Source organism: Salvelinus fontinalis, unplaced genomic scaffold (assembly GCF_029448725.1).
Source record: "Salvelinus fontinalis isolate EN_2023a unplaced genomic scaffold, ASM2944872v1 scaffold_1615, whole genome shotgun sequence".
Taxonomy (NCBI): Eukaryota; Metazoa; Chordata; class Actinopteri; order Salmoniformes; family Salmonidae; genus Salvelinus; species Salvelinus fontinalis.
The window spans coordinates 1-6,216 of record NW_026601824.1 but is presented as its reverse complement, the minus strand read 5'-3'; the positions used below and the strand labels follow the sequence as shown (position 1 = coordinate 6,216).

The 6,216-nt window shown below is 45.7% G+C and overlaps 1 long non-coding RNA gene across 1 annotated transcript; it reads right to left on the bottom strand.

The window, feature by feature from the left end:
* Positions 1-4,475: 4,475 nt before the first annotated feature.
* On the bottom strand, positions 4,476-4,795 carry LOC129849665 (uncharacterized). The gene is made up of 2 exons (XR_008758678.1): positions 4,710-4,795; positions 4,476-4,619 (listed from the first exon to the last, which is right to left on the bottom strand). It is a non-coding gene; the product is annotated as an uncharacterized LOC129849665 (long non-coding RNA).
* Positions 4,796-6,216: the final 1,421 nt, after the last annotated feature.

The window sequence follows — 6,216 nt, the reverse complement described above, 5'->3', positions numbered from 1 at the left end:
ACCTCACAAAATAGATGGCATCATGAGGAAAGGAATATTATGTGGATATACTGAAGCAACATCTCAAGACATCAGTCAGGAAGATAAAGTTTGGTTGCAAAAGGGTCTTCCAAATGGACAATGACCCCAAGCATACTTCCAAAGTTGTGGCAAAATGGCTTAAGAACAACAACGTCAAGATATTGGAGTGGCCATCACAAAGCCCTGACCTCAATCCCCTAGAAAATTTGTGGGCAGAACTGAAAAAGCGTGTGTGAGCAAGGAGGCCAACAAACCTGAGTCAGTTACACCAGCTCTGTCAGGAGGAATGGGCCAAAACAGGGAATTTTTACTCAGATTAAATGTCAGGAATTGTGAAAACGGAGTTTAAATGTATTTGGCTAAGGTGTATGTAAACTTCCGACTTCAACTGTACACAGCACTCTTTGTTCTATATTTGTTCTATAGCGGTATCCATAGACGTTTAGATGCAGTGATCACAATATAGTGGCTATATCCAGGAAAGAGAACGTTCCACATTCTGGGCCTAAAATAGTGTATAAGAGATCATACAAAATCTTTTGCTGTGATTCTTATGTGGATAATGTTCAAAATATTTGTTAGTTTGATGTGAACAGTAAGGGGCATACAGATGCTGCACTTGATGAATTTATGACATTGCTTCTTCCAATTATTGATAAACATGCACCTGTTAAGAAACTGACTTTTAGAACTGTTAAGGCTCCATGGATTGATGAGGAATTTAAAAACTGTATGGTTGAAAGAGATGGGGCAAAAGGAGTGGCTAATAAGTCTGGCTGCACATCTGATTGGCTGACTTCCTGCAAATGTAGAAATTATGAGACTAAACTCAACAAAAAGAATCAGAAACCGTATTATGAAGCTAAGTTCAATAATATAAATAATGTAGGGAAAAAACTTTAGAGTACTTTAAATTAAATTATGGGCAGAAAGACAAATTCAACTCCATCTTTCATTGAATCAGATGGCTTATTCATCACAAAACCATTTGATGTTGCCAATCATTTCAATTATTATTTCATTGGCAAAGTGGGCAAACTTAAGCAGGAAATGCCAACAACAAGGGCTCCCGAGTGGCGCAGCTGTCACGACTTCCACCGTAGGTAGTTCCTCTCCCTGTTCGGCCGGCGGTCGGCGTCTCCGGCCTACTATCCATCACCGATCCTTTTTTCCTTTTGTGTTTGTTTTGTCTTTGGTTATTTCACACCTGGTTTCATTTGCCTTCATTTCTGTGTGTAGATATTTACCCTGTTGCCTGCCTAGGTTTGTGCGGGATGGTTTTATTTTGTGATGTAGCTCGGTGAGGTTGGGACCTCTTTTTTGTTTCACGCATTGAATAAGAGTGTGTTATTTAGGAGCTTTGTTTGTTCCTCCGTGTGAGTAACGGGTGTCTCTTGTCGAGGGCGTTTAACTTTTGGATTGTGCCATACCTGTATTTGGTGGACTTGCCTATTAAAAGTACGCATCTCAGACATCTCTCCTGCTCCTGACTCCTACCTCCTAACGCAACATGGTCACAGAATCCCGCACCAGATCGATGGAGTCAGCAGGAGCTGAACTCCCAACATCTATGGAGGAGCGCATTCAACACCACATGGCAGTGTTACAACGGCTGGGTACCGCAATGGATCAGGTGATGGCGACGATGGAAAGATAGGAGAGAGGTGGCCTTCCTACACCTCCACCAGCCACACTCCAACCAGTACCACAACCCTCTCCTTCATTGCCTGGTCCCAGTGGTATTCGACTCTCACTCCCGAGGGAGTACGATGGGACGGCGGCCGGGTGGCAGGGGTTCTTACTCCAGATGGAGTTATACCTGGCAACCGTTCACCCGGCTCCTTCGGGAGGTGAGAGCGTGAACGCCCTTGTCTCCTGCCTCTCAGGCAAAGCCCTGGAGTGGGCCAACGTGGTATGGAACGATCCAGACTCAGCGAGGGTCAACTACCCAGAGTTCACCCGCCGCTTTCGGGCCGTGTTCGACCACCCACCTGAGGACCGAGAGGCGGGTGAACGGCTGTTCCATCTAAGGCAGGAGAAGAGGAGAGCACAGGACTTTGCCCTAGAGTTCCAGACCTTGACCGCTGGCGCGGGATGGAACAACATGGCCCTGATCGATCACTACAGGTGCAGTTTGCGCGAGGACGTCCGTAGGGAGCTAGCCTGTAGAGACACCACCCTCTGCTTGGACCAGCTGATAAACATGTCTATTCGGTTGGACAACTTGCTGGCGACCCGCGGACGTCCGGATCGGGTCCTGTCAGTTTCATCCCCCAGCCCCTCCACTCCAATGCCCATGGAGCTAGGAGTTGCTGCAGCGAGGGCGACCCGAGGATGAGCCCTTTCCTGTACCAGCTATGGTCGTAGAGGGAACACTGCTGACCGGTGCTGGAGGGGTCCTTCGGGGAGTCGAGATGTCAGGCCGAGCACTGCTCGGACACCCCGGGTGAGTCGGCACCACGCTCACCCAGAGCCCCCTGTTGGTCACATGTATGTGTTAATTTCTTTTCCTGAATTTTCCCCTCATTCCCGGCATAAGGCGCTAGTAGATTCAGGCGCAGCAGGGAATTTTAATGTCCGCAGTTTTTTACATAGTTTAGGGGTCCCCTTTGTTCATATTGACAAATCCTTCCCAGTGCACGCCTTAGATAGCTGACCATTAGGGTCAGGGCTATTCAGGGAGGCCACGGCTCCACTGGGCATGGTTACGCAGGAGGGTCATGAGGAGAGAATTAGTCTCTTCCTCGTTGATTCTCCTGCGTTTCCGGTGGTGCTGGGGATCCCCTGGTTGGCCCGTTACAACCCCAAGATTTCCTTGCAACAGAGCGCTCTAAAGGGGTAGTCAGAGGAGTGCTCAGGCAGGTGTGTAGGGGTTTCCCATCGGTGCAACGACGGTGGGAAGTCCAGAGCAAATCTCCACCGTGCGCATTCCCTCAGAATATGCCAATTTCGCTATCGCCTTCTGTAAAAAGGCGGCGACCCAATTACCACCTCATCGACGAGGGGATTGTGCAATAAATCTCCTGGTAGACGCTGCACTTTCCAGGAGTCACATGTATCCCCTGTCACAGGAGGAGACGGTGGCTATGGAAACATATGTCTCTGAATCTCTGGGGCAGGGGTACATTCGGGCCTGCCACATCAGTCCTCCAGTTTCTTTTCTGTGAAGGAGGAGGGAGGTTTGCGTCCGTGCATTAACTATAGAGGTTTAAATTCCATCACGGTGGGGTACAGTTAAACGCTACCTCTCATTGCCACGGCGATTGAGTCATTTCACGGGACATGCTTTTTCACAAAACTGGATCTCAGGAGCGCGTATAACGTGGTGCGTATCTGGGAGGGAGATGAGTGGAAGACAGCGTTTAGTACCACATCCGGCCATTATGAGTACCTTGTCATGCCGTACGGCTTGAAGAATGCTCCAGCAGTCTTCCAATCTTTTGTAGATGAGATTCTCAGGGAACTGCACGGGCGGGTGTGGTGGATTATATCGATGACATTCTGGTCTATTCCGCTACACGCGCCGCGCATGTGTCTCTGGTGCGCACGGTACTTGGGTGACTGTTGGAGCATGACCTGTACGTCAAGGCTGAGAAATGCTTGATGAAAGGATGAATCTGATGTGGTTCTCTCACTATGGGATGAAAGAATGAGTCTGATGTGGTTCTCGCACTATGAGATGAAAGGATGAGTCTGATGTGGTTCTCTCACTATGAGATGAAAGGATGAGTCTGATGTGGTTCTCTCACTATGAGATGAAAGGATGAGTCTGATGTGGTTCTCTCACTATGAGATGAAAGGATGAGTCTGATATGTGGTTCTCTCACTATGAGATATGTTAGTATAGGATGGTTTGCTAGAGTGTAGACTAGCTGTGTTGCTGCTGCCCTGACACACATGTGCAACTCCCGACTGAAGAAGGAGTGGACATGGGTCGGAGGGCCGGAGATGCATCCGCTCCTCTCTCTGCTGCGTGTAGTCCAACCAGACCGAGAATTGATGATGATGTAAATCAAGCGTTATCAAGTGTTAATCAAATGGTATGCTGCTGGGGCAGGACAGATGATATTTATACTAAGGTGCTCAGGCACAGGTAGACCCCTATCTGTACCACAAGGTTTCATTTCCAGTTTTTAGGACTACAAACGGGCGAGCTCTATGGCCACAACCATCTGTGACAATCTAAAGAGAGAACGAATGCTTTGAGTACAAAACTGTGGGTACATTAGAGACCATTTTCTCTGGCACGCTCAATTCTGTTAGCATATCTTTCAAGTCTAATGTGACAAAAAAAGTTGTGGAGCATCTAAGGCTGGTGATTGTTTTTTTAAGACTTTGCAAACCCTAGAGGTTAGGAATCTGGGCTAATATCCATACTGTTTCTCTCTAGCAAAACACACAACACAGAATTGGTCTTGACCTGACCCTTAAAAACAATGTGCACACACAAACCATTGATGCTAAAATTATTTTATTATTTTATAATGCTTGAAGAATTTAAGAATGTATATAGAAAACAAGGGAAAGAATGAAAATGAATTTCAGAAAATATTTGTCAAATTGCAGAGGTCACTTCTTAGCAAGGAAAACGTCAGGAACTGAAAAAAGACAAAACAAGTATCACTGTTAGAATCATGTACTGTGTCAAATAAACTTCACTTATCAGTTTTAACATTCTCCTCTCTTACCTATGCATTCTGCCTTCGTTGTTTTTTTGCATATAAGGGATTTCAGGACCTTAGCCAAACGATTTTTCCCAGCTGCAAATAGAGAGAGAGAGAGAGAGATTGATAGAGATAGGAAAACAGAGTAAATGCGTGTGCGTGTAAGAGAGAGAGAGAGAGAGAGATATATATATATATATATAGAAAGAAAGAAAATGATCCAGAACAAACATCAGCCATGTTTCCTAAAAAGGACTTGAGTAAACATCAAACAGTTCTATTCCAATTGAGTACCAGAACCTATAGTGTGCTTGTGTGGTCTCTTTCTCTCTCTCTCTCTCTGGCTCTCTCTGTCTATATGTCTTGCTCTGTCTGTCTGCCTCTTTCTGTGTCTCTCTCTTTTAGATTTTTGTCTCCCTCTCTCTATATCTTTCATCCTTTTTACCTGTACCTCACTGTGCCATCAAATATTTTGTGAAAAGTCTGTCCCTCTCTATCCTGCTTCATGTTTTACCTTTGCATTTTACTGGCTGTTGATCATGCGGGTCCTTGCTCTTTAGCCCTGATGCAGTGAAAATAGAGTAATCTAAGGACAGAAAGGATTATACATGAATGGAGACTTGATAGGACGATAACACAGAGCAATAAAAGTATAGTTAAGGCCTATAAGCTGTTTCAATGCACTAGAGGAGTACTGTGTTAATAAACTGCAGTCACACATAACTCAGTACCTTAGTGAGATACACTGCTGTTACTTAAATGAATAGTTTTATTAGCCTCCCCATGTGGATTAAGATGGCGTCGTCTGAGTGATGCTAAACCACCCTGAAGAAGGCTGCAAAGCCGAGACATCTGTGTACGCCATCCCTGATGCAGTTAAAATATATATTTTTTAAATCTAAAAATGACGTAAGCTTTATGTGACATCTTTTCGAGTGCAGACCATCGCACTGTTTTACTTATTTGAATTTACAGGTTTTTCGCACCAACCTAACTTTTGGGAGAGAGCAATGGTGCTCTTCGCTATTAAACCACAGATAATTCAATGTTTTGTGTTAGAGTCCCATGTCACTTTGCCTGGTCCTACCTTTACACTGTGGTTGTCTGGTCTGTTTGCTTGTCCCTTCCTGATTCTCTACCCTGGCCATGTGATCCTGCAGGGCCTTCTCATTCCTCAGCCTGCTCTGCTCTTCTTTAGACACCTCCTTTTTCTTTCCCTCTGTCCCCTTGGCCATCTCTTTATCTCTCCTTTCCTTCTGACCAAGCCCCCGTTTCCCTTCTTCCACCATCCTCTCATATTTTTCCATAATGAGCTCTGCATCTGTCTTTGGCTCTGTCACTTTGTCATTCCCATCTTTCTTTTGGACAATCTCACTTTTGGTACTCACTTTGGCCTGCTGAACCGGGGGGACCTTGGCCATGCCTGAGAGAGAGAGAGAGAGAGCGAGAGAGACAGACAGACAGACAGAGAGGGGGGTTTGGAAATAAACATCATTGCTGTTATTTAGAGCTTAGTGTGTCTCAGTTGGTA